General features: G+C 37.2%; 1 protein-coding gene across 2 annotated transcripts in view; it reads right to left on the bottom strand.

The window, feature by feature from the left end:
- The window catches only part of LOC307170272 (NACHT, LRR and PYD domains-containing protein 3-like), a 412,645-nt gene that overhangs the window by 158,433 nt on the left and 233,115 nt on the right, over positions 1-21,097 (bottom strand). Inside the window, exon 1 of one of the 2 annotated variants that reach the window (XM_079891359.1) lies at positions 3,168-3,288. The exons of the other annotated variant lie outside the window; for it this stretch is intronic. The gene's annotated coding sequence lies outside the window, so the exon portion shown is untranslated. Of the gene's footprint in view, positions 1-3,167; positions 3,289-21,097 lie in introns of those variants that run through there. 2 annotated transcript variants of the gene reach the window in all.

Below are 21,097 nucleotides of genomic sequence, written 5' to 3'. Positions count from 1 at the left end.
TAATGACACTGCATGCTGAACTCTAGCAGGTGTTTTTCACAATCCGTTTAGTCGTCTCTCATTAAGCAAAGCAACACTCCACCACTTATTCACCTTTTTTCCTACATTTAGATAGGAGGGCAAATGCGTTTTTGTCTCAGTGCATGCATTGCTTTAGTTTGACAGGGTCGGCGCTAGCTTAGTTTAGCTTAATGAATGGAATCCTTTGTTGCCAGCTAGCATGTCCTGAGTAAAAGTGATAAAAAATAAATAAATAAAACACAGGCGAAGCACTGGTACTTGGGCGCAGAGATATCACGCAACACATGAAATCCCACAACTTCCAAGTAGCAGTGAAGCACTGTGCTTCCCCCTAATATAGTCCCAAGTCAATATCTGCCTAGGAAATCGCCTAGTGTTAATCTGTATCGCTATTTGTACTCGTTGTGAATACGCAGGCCACAAGAAGTAATTAGGTGGGGGGGGGGGGGTGGTTATCACTTTTACTTAGGACGTGCTAGCTGGCAACAAAGGATTCCATTCATTAAGCTAAACTAAGCTAGCGCCGACCCTGTCAAACTAAAACAATAGTTTTACTTACTGCGTCTTACTGCGTTAGTCTTACTGCGCCACTGAACACGTAACGGCGTCAGGGCTGCGTGAGACTTGCGCAATTGACACTTTTCACACACTCTCTCACGCCACACATCCATTTTCTCGCGCAGAGAAAAATCGCGAAGCAAAGAGGACACGGAGACCGTGCAGGAGACTGTCAAAACAGCGCAGGTGTTTTTATGATAGAAAAAAAATCTCAGCTCTCAGATTCGGTACATTTTATTACGAAATTCAAACAATAAATACCGTTTTGGCGCTTATGTGACGTGACAGATCCCAGCGGCACGTGAACCGATCATCTCTACTAGCTAATAGTAAATAAACACGAACACTGTTGAAAGATACAGTACAACTTACCGAAATGTAAATTCCTCATAGATAATATCGATCAATCAGTGTTTTTCAACCGTGCAAAGAGGTCAATAAAACAGCTGGAGTACTATAGCTCACATTACATTTACCTCAGGAAAGCCATTTAATGACCATAATACCATAATATAGGCTATAGCACGTTTGGTGGCAAAAAAACAAAAAAAACAAAGAGTTATAGAGAGTATTTTGCTAAATATGTGTATTATATTACATATTTGTTATATTTTTACATATATCATTAAATAAAATTGTTATTATAATAAAAGCGCATTATATTTAATTTGAGTTATTTTAACATTAAATAATACTACCAGCTGACAGGGCTCTCTGTATGTTTAGCATTAGGTGACTTTTTTTTTTATTCTTGAGAAAAATTAATGCCTATCTTGTTTACCTAATAGGGGAGAGTGGGGTGATTTGTGCCAGGGGGGAAGTCGTTCCACCCCTTGTTTCTGGAAAACCATAGAAGAAATTGGTCATGTGACCACATAATTTTGAAAAGTAATCACTTTTACTCATCCTCCAAAGAAGAGAGACACATGGCATGAGAGTTAAGCACATTTTAGTGCAAAAAACTGTTTTTTCCCTTTCAAAGTAAAATTTCTATGATTAAGGTTTTTTGATTGTAGTGTCTGAAAAATTATAGACAAGTTTGAATACATTTCACACATGTTTTAGTGCTTTAGTAGGCTACAGTTAGCATGATGTTAGCTCTTAACTGCTGGATCATGCTAGTTTTTCAAACTTGTGGGTCTGGGGTGATTTGTGCTAAAGGGCCTGGGTTAAGTTGTGCCAGATCCAGACCACTTAGACCTACATACTCACAGGGGATAATCTTGAGAAGTGAGGAGATGGGCATGCCTCATCATTGTTTGACTTAGGCCCGCCTGCTATTTGTTTAATTTAGCTAACGCTGATTTCAGTTTTGAGACTGCACTATGTTATTAAAGAGACGTTTTATTCCGTTTTTAAGGGGCCTATGTCAATTAGCCTAGTCACTTTATTCTTATATGTTACATAATTGACAGACAGCGCTGTCAACAGACATCTACTGCCAAAGCCTTTTTGCCTGAAATGAGTCACAAATATCACATATTGTGTTGCTATGGTGCTCTAAATGGTTGCTAGGGCGTAGCTTGATAGCTTCACAATGATCCTGATTGGTCGTCTGAGTAGAATGAGCCCGCCCCCTTGTCTCTATGACACTGTGATCCAGAGTTATGTTCAATACAAAATCCCTATGCAATTGACCATAGTAGGAAAAACACATGCTATGGTATTCCAGGGTGACAATATCTAAATAAACCTTAAATGAGTAATTTTGTATTGAATTTGTCTTGCTTTCATATAGCATTACGGTTCATAACATTAAAATGTTCTGTTTTACTTCAGAAATCTCTGGCACAATTTACCCCAATGTATTCCCCCAAAGGCACACCTTCCCCCGCACCAGGGGCAAGTTGTGCCATGAGACCACTTTTTTCCCAAAAGCTATATTTCTGAAACAATTTATTTCAGATCCAAAGTTATTGTTCTCAGGGATGCACCACATCCTGAAATATATGTACATCCTTAAGTTGAAGGCATTACTGCCATGGCCTCACTTTAAAGTCACTTTGAGTAAAAACTGACACAACTCACCCCACTTTCCCCTATTTTTCCAAATGAGTCAATATTGAATCAAATCACAAAAACTGAATTGAAAACATGAAATTTGTGTCAAGCAATAAATAAATAAAAACATAGCTTAACCTTACCAGAATTTGTACCATATAAACAACATTGTAACATTTTGGCACTCTGCTATTCTGTTTAGATACTAAAATGTTTTGACAATCACAATACACTTATTGTGATGCAAGATTTTTTTTTACATCCCCCCAATCCCCCTCCATAATTCTCACTCCAAGCTAAACTCAAAAGTTGGCAGCCCTGCACATATAGATTATAAAAATAATTAAATAGTTTAAAATCAACCAAATATTTCAACATGTAACTAATATTCTCAAATTAAAGGAAAAAGTAAGAGCAAGTTTAACCATTTTCAGCCATTTTATGAGTGTTACAGTTGACGTGTTGTGAAGTAAGCCTAGATAACGAAAGTAACTGTATCATGTGTTTGTGTTTGAGTTCGTCATAAGGTCTGCTGAGACGCAAATACTCTATCGATATTAGAGCTATGAAAAGTTTAACGAACTTACTGTCACTTGTGAAGTGATTGCTGATTTTCTATCTTCCGAAATGGCGTCTAAGTTTACAGCAGAAAAGGCTACAGTGCACAGTCCCCTTTCCCCATACACACAGGAGTCAGTTTTCCCACCCACACCCTGCTTAAAATAGACCCCCGTGCACTCGCCCTATGGCACTAGCACAGAAGCAGTGGATGACTATGGGGAAACTGTCTCCTGTGTGTATGGGGAAAGGGGAGGGACAGAGGGCACAGGCAAGACAAACTCCTATGTTTAAATAACATATAGAAAATATCTGCTTGACAACTTATGGAGCTGGGAACAAGCCCAAATAAGCAACTAGAAACAAGCCCCCCAAAAAACGCGACCCGCGCGACTACCAATATTTGTAGGCTAAGCGACTAAGACAAACAAGCCCAACGTCCATAGTAGGAAAAAAAAATACTATGGAAGTCAAGGGTTCCAGTTAACTGTTTGGTTATTAATATTCTTCAAAATATCTTCCTTCGTGTTCAGCAGAAGAAAGAAATTCATACAGGTTTGAAACAACTTGAGGGAGTAAATGATGACAGAATTTTCATTTTGAAGTGAATTATCCCTTTAACTGAATATTACTTAAGGTTGTTAAAAAATATGATGTGCAGTCAAATTCGGGTGTGTGTATAGGCTATGCTGTGAGTGTTCTCACCGCGCGCGCTTGTTGTGATTCGAGGAGTTTTGACGAGTTGTATTTTGACGACTTGATATTATTTCTTATTCAAAAGTTTAGAATGCCTAACATTCTAAAATCTTCCAGTTTTATGCGACATGTAGCCTATCGTTACTTTTGCAACGACTCTATTATTTCTCCAGTCATAGACCAGCGCTCAAGCACTGACTAGAATCCAGCGCTGATAAGAATCAGCAATCACGAGCTCAAAAATGTGTTTGGCGCTGACAACAATCCTGTGGTGCCGAAAATCCAGCACTTACTGTACTAGAATCAAAGGTATGGAAAGTTGACAAGCCATTAAAAAGTATTGACTTAAGAAACACATATTTTTTCAAATATTTTAAATAAATCATGTTCCCATTCACTTTGGCGACGAATTTTAAAATTAATTAAACTATATTCTATTTATAAGGTAAAACTTTTACATTTTTAGGCATTAACTAATTCAAATCCCAAATGCCAAAATGTTTTCTTTGTTCACCAAGTAATTTACTGGTCAGGCATTATTGTTAACTCACAAGACAGTAAGGAGAAAATGACCATTTGATGGATAATTTAAATATATTCTGCAATCACATTTTGGTAATGTATTCATCCCGCCGTCACATCTGAGCAGGAAACACTGCTTGGGTAGTTTCAAGATATACAAATAATTAATAATACAGTAATAATGTAATTGTTCATATGTGTTTATTCTTGTTAGAAGATTTTTTTTACTGATTATGAACACAAATTAATCACAACAAACCAAATTAATTGTAATTGTATTAATTATACCATTGAAGAAAACAAGCTGATACCATGGTATTTTAGGCCTACAATTCTAACATAATTTTTCATGAAAAATCAAGATTGTATTTATTTATTTTTCGAAAGTAAGGTTAATGTAAGCAGCTTCTTGCAATACTCTCCTAAATGCGTAATAAAACCTAAGTGCAAACATTACCAGTTTAATGACCGTCCTTTATATTTCAGTGCATTTGTTTTACAATATATGGCTATTACTGTCATGGGATTAATTTTATAACTATTATAATGTAGTAGTGTAATGTAGACAGACACAACTAAAAGAGGTTTGAATTTTTCTTTGTACACTGAATATGGGTTGGCACTTTTAATTTGGAACTCTCAAAGTGCACCAGATTGATGAATTTAACATTAAAATGCACAAAATTTTCTTACGGGGGGGGGGGGGGGGGGGGGGAGTGGGGGTCATGCCCCCGGACCCCCGGACCCCCCTAGAAGGCCTGAGGTCCACTCACCACAGATTTACCAAAATCCTGTGAGAAATACTGGTATTGCTATGTCAATGCAATTTATAACTTTTTTTTTTTTTTGGATGAATCACTGTGGAGTATAGTTCAGTTGTATTAACAAAAGACAATTTTGCACTTATTTCATCTATTAACTCTCACTCATTCCTGCTCGCTCAGTAGTTTGGGGGTGGGGGGCATTCAGGGACCTGGATATTGGATAGGGGGCGCTGGCCCAAAAAAGGTTGAGAACCACTGGTTTATAACGAACTATGACATTGAATTGGAAGACAAGGTAATTAGCCATGCTATAATTTTAATTACAAAATTCCAGTAGAAAAAAATGGCACAATTGGTCAACCACCAGACTAACTCAAACATCCATCACATGTCTTGAGAACATTCACCTATTAAATCAATACTGCTTGGTAGAAGTAGTTTGGTAGAACAGCACTTGTTAGGTCTATACACAATACATCTCTTTTTGCTACTACGGCTGCAACCAACGATTATTTCTACTGTCGTTTTTTTACCCTTAAATTAATCGATTAGATGTTTGTTCTATAAAATGACGTAAACTTGTGAAAAAGGTTGATCAATGTTTAATAATTCTGTACTTCTACCATGTAGGCTGGACCCCACAAGTTGCTGCAGAACAACTTAATGAACCTTCATCAGCAGCCCCAGTTGAACCCCCAACAGGACCACCAATGGTCACACCAGATCAACAGGAAACAGTGGCCCTGCTTAATCCCCCAACAGCTCCAACGGGACCCCCAGCAGCACTTACTGAACCACCGAAGTCCCCAATTGGACAGTCAGTGTTCTTTTTAGCACCACCACAGCAGCAGCTATCCCAGAACCTGGGGAAAATACCCCGCTCCCCAGAAGAACCTTCAGCAGCCTCCCCAGTTTCTCTTGAAAAAGGTAAGCAAAATTGAAATTGTATTGAAAATAAGTTGTAAGCCCCACAAAACCATTCTCTTACTTTGTGTAATGTGAAACTGTAAACAAATTCAGAGTCCAGAAACATTTATTATTATTATAATCCTAAAAAAAAATTACACAACTGTTTTCAACATTGATAATAATAATAAATCACACAGTGTGTCCGTGAGCAAGGCAGTGAAGGCACTTTACTCCAGGGGCTCCAGAGGGATTGTCCCTGTAAGTGCACTGTAAGTTGCTTCGGATAAAAGTGGAAAAAAAAAAATATATATATGAATGTTTCTTGAGCATCAAATCATCATATTAGACTGATTTCTGAAGGATCGTGTGACACTGAAGACTGGAGTAATGATGCTGAAAATTCAGCTTTGATCACAGGAATAAATTACGTTTAAAAATGTAATCAAATAGAGAACAGTTTTTTTAAATTGTAAATATTTCACAATATTACTGTATTTGCTGTATTTTGGATCAAATAAATCCTTGGAGCCTTGGAGATCGGAAGTCTTCTTTTAAAACATTAAAAAATCTAACCGTTCTAATGATTTTGGCCACCACTGTATATACATTTTAAAACGATTATATGATTAGAACCTCTCATCAAATTCCATGAACTGCTGCTGTTGTCATTACGTCTGTAATGATGTGGAGGACGCAGACGAATCCATTCGCAGCTTTATTAGAATATTTAACAGGCAGGGTAAATCAGGGGCAGACAGAACAACGGAGGTAATCACAAAGCAGAAGTCGATAACAGGCAAGGGTCGAGGCAGGCGGCAGGAATCACAGTCCAAAGAACAATCCAGGTCGAGACAGGCAGCAGAGCAAACAGAGGTCGATATAACAGTCCGAGTCGAGGTAGGTAGCAGAAGAATCAGTAGTCGATATAAACAATCCAAGGTCAGAGATAGATCAGCAAACACAGGGAAAACGCTCAGAAATTGTACGCCGGGGCAATGCAATACTTCGCAATGAACTTGAGAGTGAACAGGGTTTATATGGGTGAGTGTGGATGAGCTGCAGGTGTTTGTGTAATTAGTCCCAGGTAAGTGGCATGCTGGGATATTGAGTTTGTGACGGTTAATATTCTGGTGAAAGTGGCCTACAGTGGTGAAGAGGAGGTGAAGTGGAAGTCTGCTCTGTAACAACGTCATTACTTCAGTAATGCCTGTGTTTGCCCATATTTAGGACATTGTTTGGGTGTTTTGGTGTCTTCCTATTCATGGTCCACAATATATTGACTCACTATCATTATTGCAATATCACGTTGTGCAACATCATATGAAAATGTTGCAGAAAGTATGCAATATTGTGTTTATTTTGTGGAGAGAGGCGTCCGTTGATTCGATTTAGAGCCCAATTGAAACCGCTATATACATGTTTCATTGGCCAGTTGCCCTGTCACATGCACGTGTGAGCACACAGGTCCACTACACGAACATACCCTATAGAACACCACATGATGAGTGTGGCTCTGGGAGACAATGGTTGACATGGATGCAACATTTTGCACATTTAAAAACATTTTTTTTACATATATTAAATGTTCTCTGTATTTAACAGATGAAGTTGTGGAAGGAGGCTGTCCTGCTCCCACTACTGTGCGGCCAAATAAAAGGAAAGGTGTGTTGATGTACTGTGTGTAAATCCATACATTGTGATTGATATTAATTGTTGTGAGTCTTCATGAAGGCTGTATTTGCATTTGGCTGTGGCCTATTAGGTTTGGTCGATGTCAAAATGCATATGTTCATTTGTTTATTTAACAGTAGGGCTGAACAACTAATCAAAATCTTATCGAAATCGCAATATGGTCTACTGCAATACAAAATTTGTGTTAAAATACCATTTTAAATTAAATGTTGCGCTGCTGCAGAGATGTCCTGGCCTACACATCATATTCTACAGCTCTTTGTTAGATTCAAATCCTTGCAAAAATCACACCATAATCATTTAAATTTGTTGTTATTACCTTGTTTGACAGTGAAAGTTGTGGAAGGAGGCTGCCCTGCTCCCACTACTGTGCGGCCAAATAAAAGGAAAGGTGTGTTGATGACGTATACTGTACATAGTCAGAAAGTACACATTTTTTTGGTTTTGGTTTTCACAGTCAAAAGCATGTTAGTCTGCTATGAGAAAGTGATTAACGATTCCCAGGCAGCACAATAGAGATTAATTTGAATTCATGGATTTAACTTGTATTTGTTTGCCTATATATTTATCACAACTGCCCAACCCTAAAGTTTGTGTTGATTACAGTAAATTACCAGTGTTCAATACAACTTCTGTTCCATAATAACTACAATATGAAAACTGTAACTAAGTACAACCCATTATAGCTTAATAACCACTTATTATATAATGGCTTTTTGTAGTGTTAAGCTTTGTGAATGTAATATTTTTTTTCCTTTCAGAATGCCCACATACAGTGACAGGGAGCCAGGATTATTGTACAAATACAGAGTTATCAAGGTTAAATACCACTAAAACACTATACAGGTTACATAATGTTCTTTTATTGGTGTAATGGTCTTGAAAAAGTATTGGTGATTGGTATAACTGCTAAACATGGCAAATATTTGAAACTGAAAAGGTCTCACTATTTTTAGGGCCAAAAATTGAAGCAAGTGGCGTGGGAGCCATGCAAACTCTGGTATGTACGACTTCTCATGGGTAACACATAGCCAGTTAATTTTAACATGCACAAACTATTGACATATGTTAGGTAAGATTAAAGTAAGATGTGTCTATATAGTTCATAAATATATTATTATAACCAACACAAAGTGTCTTAAGGTGTTGGGCTACTACGTGCCACCAGAAGAGTTTCATGTTCTTTGGCATAGATTCTCTAAGTCTCTAAAATCTGGGGAGCTCCATTCTTCCAAAATACAGTATATGCTTTCATTTGGTGTTTTGATGACGGTGGTGTCCAAAACCATAACAACTTCAGTCCAAAAAGTTGTTATGGTGGCTCTTGGTGGCCCAACACTTTACTAAGACACTTTGTTTTTTCTCTTAATTATTATTTTTTTTTTTTTTTCTTGATTAAGATGTTATGCCCAAACTACACGGCCTGCATTATGTGAAAGTCATATATATATATATATATATATATATATATATATATATATATATATATATATATATATATATATATATATATATATATATATTTGAAGCTTCAAGAGAGAAGCAAAGGAGACATGACCTGTTGCCGTAAGGCTAACGCAATTTAAGACTCAAAACTTTGAATTCCACTGTTACCTTGCGGATGGCTTATCTGTAGTTACATTGGAGCTCATTTTTATTTAAGTTTCTGAAAAGTAATGTAATCGGTGACATTTTTCATTTTAGGACCTCATTCTCATAAATCTAAAATACAGAGATACAGAAATTGTCTGTTATAACATTACTGCCTTACTTAAAGGGATAGTTCACCCAAAAATGAAAATTCTGTCATCATTTACTCTCCCTCAAGTTGTTCCAAACCTGTATGAGTTTCTTTGTTCTGCTGAACACAAAAGAAGATATTTGGAAGAATGTTTGTAATCAAACAGATCTCGGTCCCCATTGACTTCAATAGTAGGAAAAATATATAAATATATATATAAATATATTATAAAAAATATACTATTGTAGTCAGGTGCTCCCATCAGGTGCCCAAGAAGGTGCTGGAGCACTGTTATGTTTTTTTTTGTAATAGTTTGCCTTTCTTTCTTTCTTTCTTTCTTTCTTTCTTTCTTTCTTTCTTTCTTTCTTTCTTTCTTTCTTTCTTTCTTTCTTTCTTTCTTTCTTTCGTGAATAAATGCTTCTTGCGACTGGACCCTTTCATTGCCTCTTTCAGGTGTACTTCATTTTGCACTTTGTATTGGGTATTAATACTTTCATGTTTTGCAATACAATTATTGTCAGTTTTGAGTGGCTTTAGTTATGATTTGTCGTTTTTTTTTTTTTTACTGTGCTTTCATCAATAAAACATTGAGGAATGAATTTGTTCTTTATTTTCTTTTAAGCTTACACCATCAGTTATTCATATTTCTTTACCTAACAGGTTTTTTTTTTTTTTTTTTTTTTTACTTCTTCCATTTCTGTGGTCAGGTTACGCGCCTGCGTCATAACGGTTACCTTAGCAACTAATATGAATCTCCCGAAACAAGCAGTTTTAGCTAATAATAATAACCATAATAATAACCATGTCTGTTAGGAAGTTACTTTAAACAACAATTATACATTGCAAATTTTGGATATAAATCAAAGGTGCAAAAAACTACATATTTTACTAACACTTTTCATTTTACTCCTGATCTCATCAACAAAATGGTGTACATCGGTGTCCTTGGCAATGAAGGTGCCATCAAAATAGGGTTCCTCTGACCTTCATCTATCTATGGAAAACAGCGTGTCAGCATTCACAGATGCCGGCCAATACCCACTGCTTATTAGGTCGCTCATGTCAGGTGTTCAATGTGCCAGACATAATCTGCACAGCAAGTTTGGCAAGTGCAAATCATACCGACCTAAAATCAAAAAGTAGAACCTTGTAACACACAAGGGGACAAGAATAAATAAAAATATAAACCATAATTCATATCATTTATGCAAACCAAAATGATTGCTCTGCCAGCTGATTCTGTGACGTTTGAAGGGTCGCAAGTACATAACTGGACAGGTCTCACTGTAGGCAATAAACATACTGAAAAGAGAAGTTAAATAATTAACTTTTAAATAATTAGTGTGAAAGCATTAAAATATGTCCAATTAAGATAATAAAACTTTAATCACTTTGCCAAAAAGGTTCAGAACACTACCTTGATTGACCAGTGTATATTTGCCCTCTTTTTGTACACAGCACACTGTTGGCTCAATGGGCTTGTAAATTCCCTCAATGCAGGACTCCCTGTTATGGAGGGTGAGTTTTTTGTGTATGTGTATGTCACAATCCATACACAGCCACTCTTGGGGCATGCAGTCTCTGCAGCGAATGACGGCAGGAGATGTGCAATGGCTGCAGTTATTTTCTGGAGCCACATTGCAGGACAGCAAGCAGTTGATGTGATAGGACCTTGCTTTCCGCCACTCATCTTGGGCTACAGATTGGCGCAAGCACCATGATGTGGATGTCGAAGGATACTTGCTGATGCCTTGAACATCTGCTGAGGTCAGAATGTCCTGCAGTTTCTGCATCTCACTGTCTAAAAGACAGAAATAAGAAAATAATCATTCCTTTCACGCTTATTGCTAACTTGCTTAATTACAGTAAGGTCAGGTGTCATCTTACCAAATGAGTGTTGAGAGCAGTTTGATTGGGTAACTGTGGGAACCTCCTCAGATGACTCAAAAGGAGTAGTTCCCTCACTGCCAACAACGGAAACAACTGAAAAGATAGATAGAAAGGAACGAGATAACAATTTTCATGTCTTACAAGCATATAATACAGTGTTCATTAGTGACTTAAGGCTATAATAGGCTAACTGACATGTCTGACAATTCCATTAATCTCTATACGTTGTTTTTTCCCTCATTATATGGACATAATGTTGAACTGTTAGCAGCATGAACCTGACACCGATTGCTTCACTTCCACTTAATTTCTTTGGAATTGCTTAGCATTACAGTGAAGTCAATAACATAAGTAACACATCCACCACCATGTTGTGTTTCTGATGGCACAGTTTAACATACAAGTAAGTGAGGATAGGAGCAGGCTTCACTTAATGCATATACTGTACTTATAAACTTTAAGAGTGCTGGCCTGGATAATTAGAATACGTAAAGCAGGAGAGAGGCCGCACTATGCATATATACTTTTATTTGCACAGACGCGTTTCGGCGCTTGCCTTCGGTGCAAATAAAAGTATATATGCATAGTGCGGCCTCTCTCCTACTTTACAGTTTAACATAGAGTATTCAAAGGAAAATGATTAAAAAACGGAAACAGAAATCCTTTTAAGTTTTACCATGGAAAAAAATAAAGGAAAAAGCTGTGCACTGGAAGCCCCAGTTTGGTGGTCTATGTTTCAAAAGTGACACAAAACCATATTTATGTTACCTAACAAATAGCAAGCTGAATTCTGTATACAATGGGCACAGTTATACTTAGTTAAGAAAGATTGGGTGGGTAATCACAAATAATCCTGGAAGACATGGACAACCTGTAGCTGAAGCACGTTTTCGTGTCTCTTCTGCTTCTTTTTAGCAGTGGACGTCCTTCAGCATCTCTCTCCACCCATCGGACATTACATTTACTGCCTTTAGCAGATGGTGCTTTGCCCTTCGCTTCCTTTGCCTTGCATGACAGAAAGTGAGCATTGTATGGTAACACTGAAATACAGCCAACTCTTGAGCAGTTCATTCAAATTTTGCACTCTAATTCCCACTCTTTAGTATTATTACCAATACTGGAAGATCACTGTCTCAAAAAAAATACTCACATTGGTTTGAGCAAGAAGCATGTCTGCAATGAAAATAGCATCATCTGCAGGGAGACTCTGTCTTGCTGAGCAGCCATTTCAAAGATACTATACTGGAAAGGAAGATAAAAACACGGTCAGACAAAAAGAATTGAGGACAGAGTTTAGACTATATAAAACTACATTTCTAAAAATGTTTTGGACAGTGAGAGATAGAGTAAGGTGAAAGAAAAATAAAGAATAGAGTAACAATACTTACTTGAAGACAGTGAAGCTTTACAAGAAAGAAATTGAGAGAGAGAGAGAGAGAGTGTGTGTGAGAGAGAGTGTGTGTGAGAGAGAGAGAGAGAGAGAGAGAGAGAGAGAAATAGAGAGAGTGTGAGAGAGAGAGAGAGAGAGAGAGAGTGTGTGTGAGAGAGAGTGTGTGTGAGAGAGAGAGAGAGAGAGAGAGAGAGAGAGAGAGAGAGAGAGAGAGAGAGAGAGAGAGAGAGAGAGAGAGAGAGAGAGAGAGAGAGGCAGTAAGAGGACTGGAGTATAGGAGTGGCTCTTAAAAGAGCCGTTGGTTTTCTTATGAAGAGATACAGGTGGCGGTAACAGGGAAGGATGGTGGGTAAAAACAGGAGCTGTTGGACAAAGGAAAACAAAAACATAGTTAATTCTCTTGCAGCAAGGCTTCCTGGATTTGTATGGTTACCGTAGTAAAACCATTGTTAATTTTTTTAAAGACTGCCACTGTTGTACCCCAATAGGTAAAACTTTTGCACAGATTTATTAACAACAATTACAGAACATAACACAATCCATTTGAACTTTAACGATCAATCAAAATAAATTTAATTGCACAAACTAGCAAAATTATAGTAAATGTTACATGTTACATGCTAGTTTTCAAAAGTTTGGGGTTGGTAAGATGTTTAATGTTGGAAGAAGTCTAATCTGCTTACCAAGGCTGCATTTATTTGATCAAAAATACAGTAAATCTTTGTAAAAACAAATATTGTGAAATACTATTGCAATTTAAAACAATATGTTAAAATGTAATTTATTCCTGTGATCAAAGCTGAGTTTTCAGCATCATAATTATTAGGACAGCATTTACATGAAATACATATATTTGTGTAATAATGTAAAAGCCTTTACTGTCACGTTTAATCAATTTAATGCATACTTTCTGAATAAAATAAATTCGTGCTAAATAAATAAAATTACTGGTTTAAAAAAAAAACACACCTTAGGATCGACATTTTTTATGTGTGGATAGATCCTTTAGAATAGCTAAGTTAGGCCTACAACATCAGTATCGATATTTCAGGATCGAAATCCGCGCATATCATCATCAACAAGCAGCGGGGTTTATCTAAAGTTACTTCCCATCGCCCATAACAACTTCTTATAAACGTAATATAACCTAATATGCAGTCACTGCAGCTTTCTGTGATTAATTAAGTAGCCAATTAATATCAATTTCTATTAACGTTATTGACCACGGTAATGTTAACAGCACCATAGATTAAAAAGCTCCACAGTCCACACACACACACACATAACGTTAGGCAACAGCAACGTTAGATTTTCTTAAATTACAGAACCATAATAAAAAATATGGCTTTGACCGACCTGAACGACGCGGGAAATTTGGATGCGATATATCGCTTCTCTCTTTGGTCCGTGGGGAGTTGTTGGCATTGAGGAAATTATCGCCCCCTGCTGGTACTTACCCTTCATTCATGCGTGTCATTTTCACGCCTTGAGGAGGCAAAGCGTGACATTAGCCGCGTTTCCATTACCCTTCAAATTGCGCAAATTGAAATTGCGAATTGAAAATACGCACAATGGAAACACGTCAATTTCGCAAAAACTCCCATTTATCGCAAAAAAGTTTTTACGCTCTCATGAGGTGGTTTTTCAGGCAATTCGAAAAACGAATATTTCGCAAAACTGCAATGTTTTTGCGCATTTACAGTCACCTGACTTAGAAGACGCGGTGTGTTTGAGGTCCATGTATAGCTACACAAATAATAATAATTTTATATTATTTTATTATAACATTTAATAGGCTATATTTAGAATACGCTTTTATGCAAAAAAGGAAGCTGAGTGTGGAGCGCGCACTGCATGACACGGAGGCGCGAGCGCGAACACTTGCATTTTCCTATCGACAGTGGAAACAACTTAAAATACTCTATCATTTCTGGTCATACAGAAAATAATAATACATTATTCTCAACTACTTTTATTTGTGTAAACTCACAATAACAAGAAAACGTTGTGCTTTTTGTAAAATAAAAGAAAACAATCAGACGCACTTTCATGATCTCCGTAAACTGGAGCGCGAGAACTGAAACAAAATGTAGGCTAAAGCTTGAAATGTCCACTTTAAAACGAACAAATTCGAATCGAAGGCTAATACCTTCTGATTATGTAATCCGTCTGCTTAACAGCGGAGATGGAGATGTGATTTTAGCCAAAACAATAGTTTATTAATAATATTAATGGCTCTTCTCATTCAGCACTGCGGGAAAAACATCAATTCCAGGTTCTAATTTGGCCTTAGAAAACCAGTAAAATCGACATGTTTTCCATATTAATTTGTGAATATTTTAAATGTTTAATAAAGGGGCAAAAAAATCTGAAAATTCGTCGATATTTACTTTTTTGCGCAGCAGTTGGTCTAGCCAGTTCAAATAAAAATTTTGGTGACACAAAATAGCCTACATGGATCGTTTGGACAGAATACGAGACAGAGTTCTTTATTAAATTAATAAAAGAAACAATAATTAGCCTATAGGAACACTGGATTCTAAATCTCAAATAAATGCCACAATCAAAGATCGGAGCAGAAATGAGGGCGAAACACCCAGAAACTGCTTAGGCTTTATGTGTCGTTCGCAGTATAAGGGTCTTTCCTGCCATTAATGCTTGGATAACACGCCACGTCTCTTTCGATTGATAATAATAATGTCTAATGCGGTGGCTGTGATATTATATAAACCAACGTCCATTGCCGTGATTTTTGGAATGACTTATCGCGAGAGAAAAAAGGACGTGCTAGTCGCATAACATCGGTTAATGGAAACACCGTCATTTCGCAATAGTTTTTTATCGATATTTAGATAATAGCGCAAAACATTTGCGCAAATCTGTAATGGAAACGCGGCTACCGACACGCATCCGCTAGTGGACCAGCGTGTGTATTACACGCTTTAGCGTGATACCGGTGAACTTGAGAAAATACATAATTTATCATAACTGAAAAGAGTATTGGACTTATGACGCGGCCCTGGGGTGTACCATTTTCTACCATATAAAACTTTCCCAATTCTGACTTGAATAAATCTATCAAATACAAAATCTTGAATCCAATTATAAATTCTACCTGTTATTCCTATCATAGTCTGATCATTAACCCCTCTTTCCAGACCATGCCATATGCCTCTTCGACATCAAAGAAGACTGCCATCACTGATTCCTTATTAACATGAGCTTTCTTAACATCTGTTTCCAAACATATAATGGGGTCTTAGTTCCTGCATTGAACTTTGGGATTTGAGAAGCAGTCTTCAGTTAAATAAAGGGAACACAGCAAAAGTTTAGGATTATACTGCTGTGATATCTTGGTAAAGATTAACTTTAACCACTGATTCTTCACATGCTCGTCCTTGGACAGTGAAAAAAAACTGGCTTCACCTTCACATTATAGAGCACAGTGCCGTCTTCTCGACATGATGCTATTCAGTATCCACAGGAATCAGCTGTAGTGTTTGAGGTTCAAGTTTTCCCTGGTGTTTGTCATAGACTGTAAAAAAAGATGTAGTAGGTGTAGTAGGTGTAGTAGGTGGTTGGGCATGAAAACATAATGTCTGCCTCCAGGATGAATAATGAAACTGTTGCATTTCTCAGTACTGTTAAAAAGGCGAACGAACTAGTTGAGACAGGGATAGTTATTGATGATCTTTTTAACCCTGTACTTCCACTTTCTACACCATCAAAGAAAGTTACGTTATCCAATGTACCACCGTTTTTAAGTGATGAGACATTAGCTAAAGCTTTGTCTCGTTATGGCAAACTGGTCTCTGCCATTAAAAAGATCCCCTATCGGTAGTGGATCGCCTTTACTAAAACATGTCGTTTCGTCTACATGAGTATGAATGACGATGCTGATTTAGATCTGTCTTTGCACTTTCGGGCTGATGAGTTTGATTACATTATTTAAGTAACAACTGACAACAAAGGGATAATGCGTGTATGTCTTTTCAGCGCTCCAGTGAAGTTCACTTAATTTATTGGAATTTAGTTTCAATATTTCTTTTAAGCTTTACGCTTAATCTGACTCCAATTTCAAATGATAATCAAATTTAGATGGTGTTTCTTATTAGAAAATAATCATAAATATTGATTATGAAGTAATTTAGATCTTTGATTATTCTGGGTATCCCATATTTTCAATTATTAATTCATTAAGGGACCCGATGCCGCGCAGAGTCACACGCCCCGGGTTTACGTGGATCTCACGGACACAGCTTCGCCAGTCTGATCTTGGTCAGAGGGTGCAGGGTTTGCTAATACCTCTTAAAGGGACACTTCACCCATTTGCATTAAGCTTTGTATTGTTAAAATTCTAAATTTATTTTACATTTCGACTACATATATGACCCACTTTCAATAAAGATCAATGTTCCCATGGGTGAAATGCTCCTTTAAGTCGGTTGCCTAATGATCACTCATACAAAAAAGTGTAGTTTATTTAGCCACTTCTGTACAACTTGCCAAGTCAGTGATAGACAGAAATCAAAAGGTCTTCAGATGACGTGCCTTCTGCTCCGTTCATATGCGCCTTAGTTTGACCTATCCTGGACACAGAGCTGCGGGAGCACCAGCCTCCTCATAATCTACTAAAATAATTATTTCAGAAAACTTCAGAATAAATCAAGATGTAACATTTATTTGTCAGGTAAAATTGTATCTTGCCAATTACACAAGTAAATGATTAAAAGCCAATTCAGAAATAATAAATACATGACATAATTTACTCAAAGATGACTCTAAAAGTAAGCAATGCATTCCTGACAGAGACACACAGTGGTGTGTGAGCGTTTTCCAATGGGAAAACACTGAAAAAGCACTTAATGGGGGATGTTCCTGGTTACAGGGTCCCGAAGACTGCTCTGTCGCCTATCCTTAAATACCCAGACCAAAACAAAAGGGTTATACAAATATTGTTTAGAGTTTGTTTTGGGTCAATTCATGTACCCCAGCATGTACACCTGGTTTCGGGGGAGAGAGGAGTATTATCAGATATCTTGAAGAGACATCACCCAAAGAGAAGCACAGGATTCTCCGAAGGTTTCAATCTTTCTCATAATACCAATGACCGCAATGAAATTAAGACCATTTTACCAATCGCACCGAGACATTTAAAATGATACATAACATGAAAAGGAAAAACAATAGATTCACAAGCACTGATGGGCAGTAACGCGTTAGAAGTAACGCGTTACTGTAATCCGATTACTTTTTTCAAGTAACGAGTAAAGTAAGGGATTATAATTGCAAAAACAGTAATTAGATTACTGTTACTTCCCCGTAAGCAGGCTGCGTTACTGCGTTATACTGCGAGACTGTCTCGCGACGTGAGCCGTGACTTGTGAGTGACAATGACATTAGCGCCGCGAAGTCAGTGGTAAACACTATGGCAAGCGATCACGTTCAAAAGTCTTTAAACGAAACACGTGAATTTTGACGCGTCAACACGCACCGTTTGTCCGTGTTCAGACGTCATGTTTATTCATGAACGATGTCGTAATGGTAAACTGTATGCACGTGCAAACATCAGACGTTATATTTGTTCATTAAGGGATAATGCATTGGTACGTTGTGAGTGATGTCAGTTATGTCATGCCTTTTTAAGTTGTTCGTTTAACGTTCTTTCCCAAGGTAGAAAAGTCAACAGCTCTTAGAATGGGTCTTTTATTTTAGCAAACTGCCAAAAAACCTTTTCAAACTGTGTGCAGCTGAACCAAGAAAAACTTAAGATTGCATGGAGCTGATAAGCATGAATGGCAGAAGAAAAAGACTGCAATTAAAAAACAAAACAAGAGAAAATTATTTTAATGCAAGCAATAAAAAACTGCACACATCAGCTGTGGAATAAAAGAAAAGAAATGCATGATCAACTAGATTAAGGAAAACTCCTGTCTTAATGTAAACCCTGTCCACCACCCCCAAAGTTTTCACAAAGTTATCCTTGCCACTGTAACTTATGGCTTCCTAAAGACAGGTTTATGGGTAAATAAATGAATAATAATAAAAAATATATACCAGGCCTCAACATTTAAGCCTTTTCATTTGTCCTTCGGTCGGTCATTCACTTGTCCGAGTAAAAACATTTGTTAGAACAGGAAAAATTTTTGTTTTTTTTTGTGTGTGTGTTGTAAATATAATTTATTCCGAATCAGTATTCTCATCAGTTCAGTCAGCTTTAACATATATAAAAACGGCAGGCGACCATCTTAATGAGTGAGTCATTGATGCAATGTGCATAAAGTTAAAATACTGAAACTAATAAAACAAGTTTAAAAAAATAATGTTTCATTTGATTCAATTTTAGATGATGGAATATGCAGAAAGAATAGAATTAAGCAGAAAGGTCTATTGCTTTATAGCGTATTCATTTCGTGTATCATGTTTTTGAAAAGTAACTAGTAAAGTAACTAGTAAAGTAACTAATTACTTTTGAAAATAAGTAATCAGTAAAGTAACTGGATTACTTTCTTGGAGAAGTAATCAGTAATCAGTATCTAATTACTTTTTCCAAGTAACTTGACCAACACTGTTCACAAGATACATCATATGTGATATATAGACAATCTCAGTGAACTTTTAGTGACTTGAGGAGGGAGAGGGGGGATGCCTATTAACAAAGAGATAAGTTTGGACAAGACAATGTCCTGTGCTCTCGATCTTCTGTCCAGGGTGCGTTTTATTGCAGGGTGAGTTTTGTCTTAGCAGGAAAATCAGTTCTTACAACATTGAAACACCAAGTCAAAGCTGGAAACACACATTTTGCTTCACACAGTTGCCTGCGAATCAATTTTCTTGGCAATCTCTTCTATACTGCTAGAGTCTACAAGTTCAAGGCATACAATATCATTTAAAGGTTTCGTTTCTTAAAAGGAAAAGCAGCATTTGTGTAAGAGGGAAGACATCATCACACACACCGTCATCGGGTCGTAGCCTCAGTCGAGGTCTCCGGGGTCTTCAATTTCGCTCCATCACCTCGACCCTTCGGCACCACAGTAGGCTCTTTCTCCAGCGCCAGCGCCTCCGGCCGTCCCCACAGTGGAGTCAGGACATGTACCACCATGATCACAGTTCTGGCTGTGGCCTGGACACATCTGACCCTTCAGTTCTGCCTCCTCCTGGTCAGCCGTCCCCCTCCCGAACCTCCTCCTGTATCCTCTTCCGGTTTCTCCTACCCTTCGCCAGCCCTTCACCATCCCTTCGCATCTCCTCATCCTCCTCGCCCCTTCTGGGAGGGAGCGTCACGCCACTAACACTCTGTTTTCATTCGCACCGTTTCTCCCTGCCTTGTTTGTTTTCATAGTCACAGATTTAAAGCGTTAGTTCACCCAAAAATTAAATTATACTTAAAAATGAAAATTCTAAATTTACCTTCGTCAGCTTCGGCCTTTCAAATGTCAAAACTTTACAATCATTTTCTGTTCATCTATTATTTTGCAATTTACACAAATCAAACAAAACTAATATTAACATTCAGACATCAAAGAGCAATAAGAATATCGAGTTCTTCACAGACAACTAGTCAAAACAGTGATTGTCCTCTTTCTCCTCCAGCAACACTTGCATTAGATTTTCCTTCTGCTAAACTAGATCTGTGTGTGATTCCAGTAGAGAGACAAACACCAGCTGAGTGTTTCATTCATTTCAGCTTTATTCACACCTGAGGTCTGACGACACCAGATATGAGACCGAGAGCAGAACTCACACTTTACTCCAGTCAACATCTGCTTCATTTCTCCACACAAATCACTCTCATCTTCACTGTTATTGCACAGGGGAAAACAGCGCATTATTAACAATACACACTGATCTTGTAATGGGGCATGTTGACACACTAATCTGGGGAATGAGAAACTCTTTCCATTAAAAACAACAACCACCATTCATTTGATGCAACTTTGTACACTCTAAACATATTAATATTTTCAATATAATTCAGATGTAGTTTCACATATAAAGGTGTTTAAGGACAATATGTACTATATTCTTTTTTCGTAAACCACATTACAGTTTTTAAACTTGTAGAAAATAATATAAAAGTTTTTTTAAACCATATGAAACAAACACGAATACTGCGTACATTTATAAACACTTGATACATGTTTTGTTTTTGACAGGTTTTTGTTGGTAACACTATTTTAAAGTGTCATTGTTACACGTTACATGTATTTACTATAGTAATAACTATAAATGAACCCTAACCCTATAGTACGTACATGTGCTTAATATTACTCAGTACTTAAATATATAATTACACATTAAAATAAAGTGTTTTTTACTTTGACTTTGATTATTTGTCCCAGACTCATTTACTTT

Source organism: Squalius cephalus (genome assembly GCF_949319135.1).
Source record: "Squalius cephalus genome assembly, chromosome: 1".
In the NCBI taxonomy this organism is placed as follows: domain Eukaryota; kingdom Metazoa; phylum Chordata; class Actinopteri; order Cypriniformes; family Leuciscidae; genus Squalius; species Squalius cephalus.
The sequence above is the reverse complement of the archived record's forward strand: the minus strand, read 5'-3'. Positions and strand labels throughout refer to the sequence as shown.